Source organism: Mytilus edulis, chromosome 6, assembly GCF_963676685.1.
Source record: "Mytilus edulis chromosome 6, xbMytEdul2.2, whole genome shotgun sequence".
Taxonomy (NCBI): domain Eukaryota; kingdom Metazoa; phylum Mollusca; class Bivalvia; order Mytilida; family Mytilidae; genus Mytilus; species Mytilus edulis.
In genome coordinates, this window is record NC_092349.1 from 81,065,965 (window position 1) to 81,078,599 (window position 12,635).

Genomic DNA, 12,635 nt, shown 5'->3' on the forward strand with positions numbered 1-12,635 from the left:
CAACCCAACAATGTTAGATCTGTAAATTTTCTTTCGCAAATTTTTGGTTCTTCCCTCGCCGGGATTCGAACCCATGCTACTGTGATATCGTGACACCAAATCGCCTGCACTGCAGCCGTCCCGCTAGACCACACGACCACCTGGGCTCTCAAAAAAAGAGCTTTCGCTGGCCGTGTGTTACCTTTCCTCGTCAGTTTTAATCTAGCGGCGTACTACAGTACATGATATATAAGGCATGAAGATGTTATTGTTACAGATCAGCTAAATTATATATAGTAAAGGATCCTACAAATTAATGTAATATACAGTCACAGAAAATAATTATATTTATAAGTACGTCTGAGTCAGTGACAACTCTACAACAGATGTATCCATCGGATCGCCATCAATGATGGTGATACATGGCTGTGTACATAATGTATATACAACTCGTCTAAACATCAACCCAACAATGTTAGATCTGTAAATTTGCTTTCGCAAATTTTTGGTTCTTCCCTCGCCGGGATTCGAACCCATGCTACTGTGATATCGTGACACCAAATCGCCTGCACTGCAGCCGTCCCGCTAGACCACACGACCACCTGGGCTCTCAAAAAAAAAGAGCTTTCGCTGGCCGTGTGTTACCTTTCCTCGTCAGTTTTAATCTAGCGGCGTACTACAGTACATGATATATAAGGCATGAAGATGTTATTGTTACAGATCAGCTAAATTATCTATAGTAAAGGATCCTACAAATTAATGTAATATACAGTCACAGAAAATAATTATATTTATAAGTACGTCTGAGTCAGTGACAACTCTACAACAGATGTATCCATCGGATCGCCATCAATGATGGTGATACATGGCTGTGTACATAATGTATATACAACTCGTCTAAACATCAACCCAACAATGTTAGATCTGTAAATTAGCTTTCGCAAATTTTTGGTTCTTCCCTCGCCGGGATTCGAACCCATGCTACTGTGATATCGTGACACCAAATCGCCTGCACTGCAGCCGTCCCGCTAGACCACACAACCACCTGGGCTCTCAAAAAAAGAGCTTTCGCTGGCCGTGTGTTACCTTTCCTCGTTAGTTTTAATCTAGCGGCGTACTACAGTACATGATATATAAGGCATGAAGATGTTATTGTTACAGATCAGCTAAATTATCTATAGTAAAGGATCCTACAAATTAATGTAATATACAGTCACAGAAAATAATTATATTTATAAGTACGTCTGAGTCAGTGACAACTCTACAGCAGATGTATCCATCGGATCGCCATCAATGATGGTGATACATGGCTGTGTACATAATGTATATACAACTCGTCTAAACATCAACCCAACAATGTTAGATCTGTAAATTTGCTTTCGCAAATTTTTGGTTCTTCCCTCGCCGGGATTCGAACCCATGCTACTGTGATATCGTGACACCAAATCGCCTGCACTGCAGCCGTCCCGCTAGACCACACGACCACCTGGGCTCTCAAAAAAAGAGCTTTCGCTGGCCGTGTGTTACCTTTCCTCGTCAGTTTTAATCTAGCGGCGTACTACAGTACATGATATATAAGGCATGAAGATGTTATTGTTACAGATCAGCTAAATTATATATAGTAAAGGATCCTACAAATTAATGTAATATACAGTCACAGAAAATAATTATATTTATAAGTACGTCTGAGTCAGTGACAACTCTACAACAGATGTATCCATCGGATCGCCATCAATGATGGTGATACATGGCTGTGTACATAATGTATATACAACTCGTCTAAACATCAACCCAACAATGTTAGATCTGTAAATTTGCTTTCGCAAATTTTTGGTTCTTCCCTCGCCGGGATTCGAACCCATGCTACTGTGATATGTCAAAATTTTCCCGTTCTTCAAATGTACGGAACCAACAGAAGAATACCGTAAAGAACTAGAGAGAAAATTCATAAAAGTGTTTGACGCCAAGCTTAATGCTTAGTAGTTACATGAACAATAACGTCGCGTCATACTACTAATATGTTACGAACAAGGACGTTTACGTCATAATACTAATGTGTTCCCCATAACGACGTTCATAGTCTTGAAAAGTCCCAAGATGGATGAAAGCGCTAGACAATGCTGCTTTTAAAACTCTTTTTGTGTATTTAATTTTTAATATATAATTCTGTACACTGCTTGAAAAGAAACTTTTTTTTGTATATATATCTATATATAGCATGAAATATAAAAAAAAGATGTGGTATGATTGCCAATGAGACAACTCCCAACAAGAGACCATAATGACACAGAAATTAACAACTATATTGTGAAAATTAAGTTCTATGTTCAAAAAATGGAAGTATCTGTCATGTTTGTTCTGTGTGCTGTATGTGAGAGCCTCAAGGTAGATAAGTGAATTTATATTGATTCACCCTCTTTAAATAAAGTTATTATTATTATTATTGTCACGTTCATCATCAGGGGTTGGCTTTATGAGAAGAGAAAAAAAAGGGGGGGCGTAATTCATGAAAAAGGAATGAAATCTGACGAGCTCGAGAATAGCAAGGCTCACAGTTTTTGGGAATATTTATGCCAAAATGGTATATTTTCTAATAGAAAAGGTACAATCTCTAAACTCCCCTTTCCCGATCAAATCCGCTATACTGATCACTATATCATGTATATGTGTCACATTATTATTGTTGAAAATTCAGCCATTTTTTTCCCCAATTGATTTTTTTCTTCATATTTTTCATGTCAGTGCATTTAATATCCGAGTGGGCCAAACGGTTAGCTATAATTGCTGAATGCACTTCATTTGAACTCTGGTGGATATTTGTCCATTTGTCAATCATACCAAATCTCCATATTTTTATATGGTCAACTAAAAAACAATGACGAGGTATAGGAAGCTGTCAAACCATATTTCGTGAAAAAGTAACTGTAATATGTTAGGAATATGAGTTGTGTTTACAGTACTTCAATCGGCTTTGACAGTTAGAATTGACTTTCCCCCTTTTTTTATTTTACCTTGGAGTTCGTTGTTTTGTTTAATTATTTCCAACGTCCGCTTACCTAAATAATGAGTTATCGTGCAGAAGGCAAGTGCTTGCAGTCCAATTTATGAATACATACCTTTCCGTCACATGATAAACACAATGATGATGAATGATATTGAACACATGTAATAATAAACACAAGATGTGTATCTCATGTCTATTTATAGATGAAACAGGTATGTCTGAACAGTCACAATGGCGGGAACACTTGAATTAGAATTCTGTGCAAATACATCTTGGGGAGTTCTTTGTAGTTTGTCTTCCACACCATATCCAAGGCGCACAGTCACTTGTCTCTGATAAAATTACCTTATACCTTCATATATTAAAGTATATATGTATTTGTTTAGAGACAAATACCTCTACTAAGTCATTTTGTTTGTCGAATTTTTGAAATCTCTTGATTTACAAGGTTTATATTCTTTGTATACAAATGATAAAATCGTCTTACCAGACTATAACCATTATAAACACAAATTGGTCAACTATGAGAACATAACAGATATAATTAGTTATCAAAGGTACCAGGATTATAATTTAATACGCCAGACGCGCGTTTCGTCTACATAAGACTCACCAGTGACGCTCAGATCAAAAAAGTTATAAAGCCGAATAAGTATAAAGTTGAAGAGCATTGAGGACCCAAAATTCCAAAAAGTTGTGCCAACTACGGCTAGTTTAATCTTTTGCTGGGATAAGAAAATCCTTAGTTTTTCAAAAAATTCAAAGTTTTGTAAACTGGAAATTTATAAAAATGGCCATATAAATGATATTCATTTAAAAAATTTAAAATCAGAAACTAATAATGAAATAAACTACTTTATAAAGCTTTATAAATATAAATTAGATACAATCGACTAGAGTAGCAGTTTTCTGTATTTCAAAATAATTACATCAGATGTATGTTTCATTATAATACGTTATTTTGATTGGCCAACTGCACATCTCGTGCTATTCCTGAAACAATTGTATTAGACAATAACATTTATCATTCATGATGACACGAGGTCCCACAATAAAGTGCACAGGTAAATTAAATGAAAACTTGATAAAAATCGTGTTTTCATGATTCTAGCTAAAAAAAATGTAATTATAAGTATTGAATGCTTCTTTTTGTAACTTTATAGGGTTGTAAAAGCGTTGACCGTGCGCACATTTTTAGTATGAAGCGCTTCCGCGCTTCATACAAAATGTACTTCGGTCAACGCTTTTACACCCCAATAAATTTACAAAAAGCAGCATTCAATTCTTAATTAGATCTTCACTTGAAGCCAATGTTAACCTACTGTTTCATGATTTTTTTATCAGAAAATGTGTACAAAAATTAACATAAGTGATCATGGTCTTGAACTAAAAAATGATAGTTACATTAGAATTCAATGAGAACAGAGACTGTGTAAAACCTGTAAATCTTCAGAAGAAAAAAATTCAGACAAAATTTATTTGATGATGTACAATTAGATGATGAACATTTCAATCATTTCCCTGATGAGCAAATTTATCTTACATACTAAACCCTGCTTCATTTCAACATGTAAGAATTATTGACTTTTTTTTTATTTTACATTATCGAACATGGCTATTGAAAAATGTTATATGGAAAATTTATCTCTTTTTTTTGGTATTCAGTTTTGTTCTTATTTTGTTTGTTTATTGGTTGTTTAAATTAGCAATGCCACACAAATACTGTAAAGGTTTAATCCACCATTTTCTACATAATTTAGAAAATGGCTGTACCAAGTCAGGAATATGACAGTTGTTATCAATTCGTTTGATGTGTTTGGACTTTTGATTTTGCCTTTTGATTTTGGACTTTCCTTTTTGAATTTTCCTCGGAGTTAAGTATTTTTGTGTTTTTACTTTTTAATGACAATAACAACGATTTTACTTTTAGAATTTGAAAAAAACCAGCATCTCGTGTTTTAAAAATTGAAAGAATGCTTATTTGTTTAGTGGTTTAATTATTGATAGTATAATTAGTTTGTAGTTGTCCGTAAATATTATTCCGCATTTTATATGACGACGACCGTGAGACGGTACTATGTAGTAACGTCACAAGTCGTTACTATTTCTGTGAAAACGAGTACGGGGATATATCAATTTTATTAGCTCATTAAACTGAAAATACTAAAATCTCTAAGTTCTCATTTTTTTTTTACAAAAACGGTGGTCCGGGAAACAGGATTGTTGTTTGCTTTTTGTTGCCATGGTGACGGGTTTATTTTAACCAAATTTTTTTTATTTTTTATTTTTAGTACTTTTTATGAACATGCAATTTATTATTAATGAAGGGACAACAATTGTTTATACATGTTTTATTCAGTTTTATTTTCTTATTGTCACTTGCATACATTATTGAATCAGTAGAGTTCAAGTAAAGTTTTCCCTAAAAAACGTCAAAAATCGAAATTTTGAGCTTTTCTCACAAAAAAACAGGACAGTCGATATTTGATTTTTTTCATTAAATTATCGGGTACTCCTCCAAAAAACTAAATGATGTGTCATATTGGTATAATATCACTAAGAAATAATTCCAGGTATCATGCAAACCTTACCTTAAACAAATTTGGATACAATTTTATTGACTTACATGAAACAGAAAAAGCATGAGATTTGCGTAATGTATATGCTTCAATGTTGTAGACTTCAAGCTGTCCCTTTGTTTATTGCTTTGGTATCTTGGTTTGACATAGACGTTTAACCACGCCACTTTTTTTATTTATAATTCAATGCTTAAATAAACTCATCATAGATACCAGGATTGAAATTTTGTATTTGCGCCAGACGCGCATTTTGTCAACAAAAGACCCATCAATGACGCTAGAATAAAACAAAAGTTAAAAAGGCCAAAAAAAATACGAAGTTGAAAAGCATTTCTATTCCTGAGGTAGAAATGCATTAGGTTTTCAAACATGTAAAGTTTTGTAAACAGTTAATTCATAATTATCATCATATCAATGATAATTTATGTCAACACAGAAATGCTGACTACTGGGCTGGTGATAACCGCGGGAAATAAAAACTCCACCAGCAGTGGCATCGACCACTTAAAAGATCCTATCTTGTAGTTTTGTCAATGGCAAAGGAACACATGTTGAATAAAGTATCAATCGACTAAACCTCCGGATATGAAAAGAATGAAGTATCGTTGGGTGTTTTAGAAGGTATCATAATGTCTATTCTAATTTAGAAAAGATAGGACACATGTCCATAAGAAAACCGAGGACGCGGGTCAATAGAACAATGATTTTTCTGTTGATAAAGTTGACACATATATAGTTTGTTAGGCCGGAACCATACTGATTAAAAGTTATTTCTAACCCACAATCGTATATTCTCAAAAGAAACTATCTGTTAAAATAGGTTATTGTAATACAAATACATAATGTTCAGTTTTATGTTTTATCGAGACATTTGTATTAGGAACTTATAACACTGGGAATTAAAAAAAAAAGAATGTTAATCTTAACTGCATATTTATAAAAGAAAAGAAAGATAATCATGTACAGACAAAATCTATACCATTCCCAGTTTCCAATTTTCATAGTGTACCACAAAGCCCTACGCATATCACAATTTCTCAAAATATTGCTTTTTTCAACAACAAAGTTTTCGACATTTGACAATTTATCAACCAATTATAGGCTCTCGTCAGGCAAGATACATGCACATCATAAAAAAAAGTAATTGATAATTATTATGAACCATGCGATAATAAAAGATTTCAATGAAAACACATAACCATGAACAACATAAATTATTATCAGTCTTAAGTGTGTGATGTTTTAAGGTCGATTTAATAAAAGATATTAATATATAGAAAAAATAAAACAAAGAACATAGATAGTTGACAACATGAACAGTACATATCAGAGATGAACTAATCACGACAATGGAGAGGTAATCGAGGAGTGATAATTTAGAACCAGCTTCAAATACATGCTTATTTTACAAAACTAGTGGTTTTCCTCATGTCTTATGCACATCAGTATGGGCTAAATCACTCTGTAAGATTTACAACAGAACGATGCTCTAGACCTCAATAATGGAAAATTATAAAGTTTAAGAGAAAATATATTATCTGAGTTCTAGTTACGAATATAGAAATGAAATACTTCCATAGAAGTGTTTGTGTCAATCCCATCAAAACGGTTGTTTTCTTAATGAATCTGCATAGTTCGTTCTTCTAATAATTTCGCATCTTCATTATTCATTTACCATATCAGTTTATTTGTGGGGTTTGAATCTTTAAATTGTTTTCAAAATTAGTTGTCATTGATATCATATATTTTCGTTGTTCTGATAGACAATTGAAAAGAGAATATTTTGTCTTCGATCTAAATACTGCAACATCTTTGAAATATTCTATTGTGTCGAGGAGTGTTATTACATCTACTTCCCCTATAAGTAAGTGGTTAGTAGAAATCTTGTTCAACGTTACCTTTCATCAAGTGTTTTAAACAAACCAATATTATATTGTTTGCAACCAAAACTACATTGAAAAGTAACATATGTACAATGAATAATTGTTGAAATATTTTCTAATCTTACATATACCTATAGGCCAAGTTCGGATGGAACTAGAGTTCTGACTAGAGTTCCATATGAACGGTAAATAATTTTGAAGAGTAAGGTCTCTAGATTACCGGAAGTACAAGGCCCCTACTCTGAATATGTTTACATTCAAATTTGATTGGATTGACATCATAACATCCGGGATATCGAGTCGATCTCTAGAAACCCTGCCACAACCAGGGTTCCTCGAGTGTTAATGGCGGAAAAGCTTTATCCAATCAAAACATGTGTTATATATGACCATGTTATTTCAATCTACTCTAGATATCCATCCGAACTTGGCCTTATGCTCACACCAAAACGTGCTAGTAACATATGGCACATATCAATGCGACCAATCATTGACGATTCATATTAAGTGACGACACTCTGCACGCAGATTTCTCTCGGCCACAGCAGGGATATACTAGTCATTACTAAACTCTCACGCTTGTTTAAAAACTTCCGATGTAAAGAAGGATATTTATGAAAATCTATATAATTCCAAGAAAAGATTTAATGAAATAAAAATCTATTTACATATTTTTAAAGGGTAAATTGGGAAAAATGTATTGCAGTGTATACTCGATGTCAATAATTATGGACATTTTGGAACATTGATTTAACAAAAATGAACGCATTTGTCGATCTGTGGTTTATACGACTAGATAGAAAGTTACGAAATTATAAATCAAGGGTGTCATTCGGTTTATCGAGAGAAATATTCGTGAAAGAATATCTAACGGTGGTCAAATATTGCGAGACGATCTTGAAAGCTCTTGTACCGGATCGTGAAAGATATTAAATGTAAATTCTACTTTAGAATCTGTGAAAAAATCGCTGAATTTTCAAAACGCGGAACAAATCCGAACAAAAAAATATGTCTGTCAAAATGGTTCAACTTCCTTAACATTACTGTGCAATAAGATAAAGAAAATATGCAGTACTTTATGAAAAAAAACACAAAAGGCGCAATGCATGTCTATGGAATTAATTTAAAAAAACACACTCACTTTTTAGTACCTTTAATGGTGATATTTCAATATATCATGATATATTTGAAATTTAATCTTTGGTGTGTCCAATAGTGTAGTAAAATAAAAGTATTCTCTATCCTTAAAACCGTTCATTTGTTTATAAAAACCTAGAATTTTGTTGATTTTTCATCAAACTTGATCGTGAAAGATCAGGTTACGCATTATTGTGATCGTGAAAGATAATGCGTGACCAGACTGAATCAACAGAAATCAATATTTCTTTAACCACTTGATATACCTGCAACTGGTGGAAGCCTGTATCTATTTTGATGAGAACGAACATTAAAGAATCGTTAGTTTTTAAATTCAACACTTAACCACGAAAGTTATTTTTTTTAACTATAAACGTGTCTAAATCAGTGTGAAAAATTCAGCTCTGAGAATCGGTCTAGTACACTTCAGGCAGACCGCCACTATTTAGTCAATGATATGGGTATGCAACGTTTAAACCAAAAAGTTTACCATCAACCAAAAACTTATGGCAAAAACAGCATATTACCAATATTTTGTGCAACAGTACTTTCTTAAGGTGTAATACAACCAAATGTTTATGACATAGAAATGTCTTACTGCAATAAAATGTAGGATTAATTACCTACAACTGTCAAATTCAAGGCAATATTTTTTCGACCTATTTTCGTATACACCGGATGTAAGTACCATGATTTCATAAATTTGGTGGTATTACATCTAAATTAAGTTCTATGTATCTTTATAGATGTGGATTTATTTTCAATGAAATTACTATGGATTAAAGACTAAAGAATACAAAGAGCGCAAATGCTGAAATGTCTCGTCTGCTTTACTTGTGATAGTATATTTTTTGGACGTCTGTAATATAAAGGGTTTTACTAGAAGTGTCACATACGCTTAAGATTGTCAATGATTCATAAAAGAGGTCAAGGTCAGATGAACCATACCATACAGATCGCTACAAATATCTTTACACCAATTATAAGTGTTCCGATGCTTACAGTTCCTTAGAAACTGCCAATGTAAAAGTTGTGTTTGGCCAATTAATTCGGAACATATGGTCGAAAGTATATGAATCCTGACCGAAAGCCAGACATAGACATCTATGGCAAGCCGTTTTATTATTTATTCTTATATATTCGAATCTTAAGATATCTCTTATAATATATAAAAGAGCTTATATCTTATATAATATATAAGATATATCCTTTAATTCATAAGATATCTTGTATAATTTATAAGATATCTTAAATAGTTTATGAGATATCTTATAAAGAAAGTTATACAAGATATATAATAAAGAAAATTATAAAAGATAGCTTATAAACTATATAAGATATCTTATATACTTTATAAGATATCTTTTATACTTTATAAGATAAAATTGAGAATGGAAATGGGGAATGTGTCAAAGAGACAACAACCCGCCCAAATAAAAAACAACAGCAGAGGGTCACCAACAGGTCTTCAATGTAGCGAGAAATTCCCGCACCCGGAGGCGTCCTTCAGCTGGCCCCTAAACAAATATATACTAGTCCAGTGATAATGAACGCCATACTAATTTCCAAATTGTACACAAGAAACTAAAATTAAAATAATACAAGACTAACAAAGGTGTGAGATCTCAACCCTCCCCCTATACCTCTAACCAATGTAGTAAGATACCTTTTAAACTTTATAAGATATCTTATAAACTTTATTAGATATCTTATAAACTTGATAAGATATGTTATAAACTTTATTAAATATCTAGTAAACTGTATGCTATCTCCTATAATATATAAGATATCTCCTATGATATATAACACGGTGGGTAAGGCTGTCCTGCGAGAGAACGTTCTGTGCTGGTGATTCGGTCCTGACGGATGCTGGTGGGTCCTGATTCTGTGCTGGTGGGTTTGTTTACTTTGTATCAGAACGACAATGAAACGACTGTTTTCTTGCTTAATTTTTCTCTGATACGTCATAAGTACCATGCAACATCCTCATTTTTACGGAAATGTTGTTAACCGTGCCCGGATATTTAGAAATGATCCATGTAAACTTGTCGCTCCTTTAAATAAACTTATTGTAAAGGTTACCTATTCAACACTGTAATAAGATCATTGAATATTGTTTTTATTGCTATAAATATTGATTTTGTTATCAGTAAATTAAAAGCTAACTAAATATTACTAGTATGTTATATGCATATACATATTCATGGATCTACAATCTGTCGATACCTGTTACTTGGCATTGCACAAGGTCATGTTTTTCTCTGGCTGTTTATGACGTCTTTACACTAAATCCATTGGATGTTGGATGTGTACGGATTGATAGTTTATTCTTAGATGCATGATTTTTTTTATTAGTTGTTATTGGCTTTGAACTAGCTGTCAGACAACTGCGAGTACTCTCAGATCTGTTCATTGTGTCTTTTTGTATCGGAATGTATAAGTACCGGGCCACGTCCACTTGTATTTTTGTTTATCTGATGAGTTAGGCCTTTTTCAACTGATTTTTATAGTTCGTTCTTATGTTGTACTGTTATACCACTGTCCCCGGTTAGGGGGAGGGTTGGGATCCCGCTAGCATGTTTAACCCCGCCACATTATTTATGTATGTGCCTGTCCCAAGTCAGGAGCCTGTAATTCAGTGGTTTTCGTTTGTTTATGTGTTACATATTTGTTTTTCGTTCATTTTTTTTTACATAAATAAGGTCGTTAGTTTTCTCGTTTGAATTGTTTTACATTGTCTTATCGGGGCCTTTTATAGCTGACTATGCGGTATGGGCTTTGCTCATTGTTGAAGGCCGTACGGTGACCTATAGTTTAAATAGACAATAGACAATGTCATTTTGGTCTTTTGTGGATAGTTGTCTCATTGGCAATCATACCACATCTTCTTTTTTATATAAAGTATATTACAACAATATTTTATTGCAAAAGTCGTGCAAGTTCGTTAAACGAAATTGTACTGACGCTGTGCTGGTGATAAGAAAGACGGTCCTGGTTCCGTGCTCCTGTGTCCTGGTTCTGTGCCTTTATATTTTAGTCAAAAGTGGCAAATATTCAAGATCATTGATGCTTAACTGTAATTGACTAATTAGCTGTTATCTGTTTTCTTAAAATTGATACTTATTGTGAATCTGTTTACTGCAATTTTGAAAAAAGGAAACCATAATTTTTGAATTGACTGTTTTCTGTTTTTCTCATTTAAAATGATTTAAACAGCTGTTATCGGTTATCAACATTTTAATGTACTGAAATTATAAACAAAACAAACATACACGACTTACAAATCCAAGAGTCGCCTGACTTGGACCGGGCGCTAAAATGCTTGTGATTTAACATGTTTTGTATGAATCAAAAACAAACAAAGTTGATCAAGGCAAACAATCAGACTCAGGTGAGCCTGAACACTTCTTAGATGAGTTTGAATAATGAATTCAGTGTAATCTAAACATCCAGAATATTGTTTCTCTGACAAATTTGTATGATATTGTAGATACTTTTCTTTTTATTCAACCAAATGAAACTCAGCCTTGTTTCTGTGCTTTAGAATCATGTGTTTTCAGCAGCTACAATCAGATTTCTTTGTAAACAAGTTAGTGCTGACTAAAAGGATGACTAGTCTATTATAGTATTGCAGTTTTTTTACGTTTTTTAAGGTGTGTTTTTCTTTCTTTTTTTTGGGGGGGAGGGGGGTAGTAAGAGGGAGGTCTGAATTTGCCAGAGAATGAAAATTATATAACCTAGATGACACTGACAGATATAAAAAAAAAGTTTTGCATTTTATATTTCCAAAAGAAAGTCTGTTGTCAAAGATTTTTGATAAAGAATAAGGGGGGGGGGGGGGGTGAAGGGGATGAATGGTGGAATAATGTGTCATACTTTTCTATGTTTAAATATATTTCATGAATGAAAATAAAAATATGACTTAATTTTAATTGAAATTGAGTGAAAAACGAGTGAACGGAAAAAAATACCAGACTAGAAATACTTATTTAAATATTGGTAATATCACGAGGCTTTTAAGTTTTGTGTTCCAAACACACCTTCTCTGTAGTA

At 33.1% G+C, this 12,635-nt stretch overlaps 1 protein-coding gene across 3 annotated transcripts in view; it reads right to left on the minus strand.

Annotated features, from left to right (window-relative positions):
• The window catches only part of LOC139528635 (uncharacterized), a 34,661-nt gene that overhangs the window by 11,882 nt on the left and 10,144 nt on the right, over positions 1–12,635 (minus strand). For 2 of the 3 annotated variants that reach the window (XM_071324709.1, XM_071324711.1), the window contains exon 1: positions 3,096–3,219. The exons of the other annotated variant lie outside the window; for it this stretch is intronic. The gene's annotated coding sequence lies outside the window, so the exon portion shown is untranslated. Of the gene's footprint in view, positions 1–3,095; positions 3,220–12,635 lie in introns of those variants that run through there. 3 annotated transcript variants of the gene reach the window in all.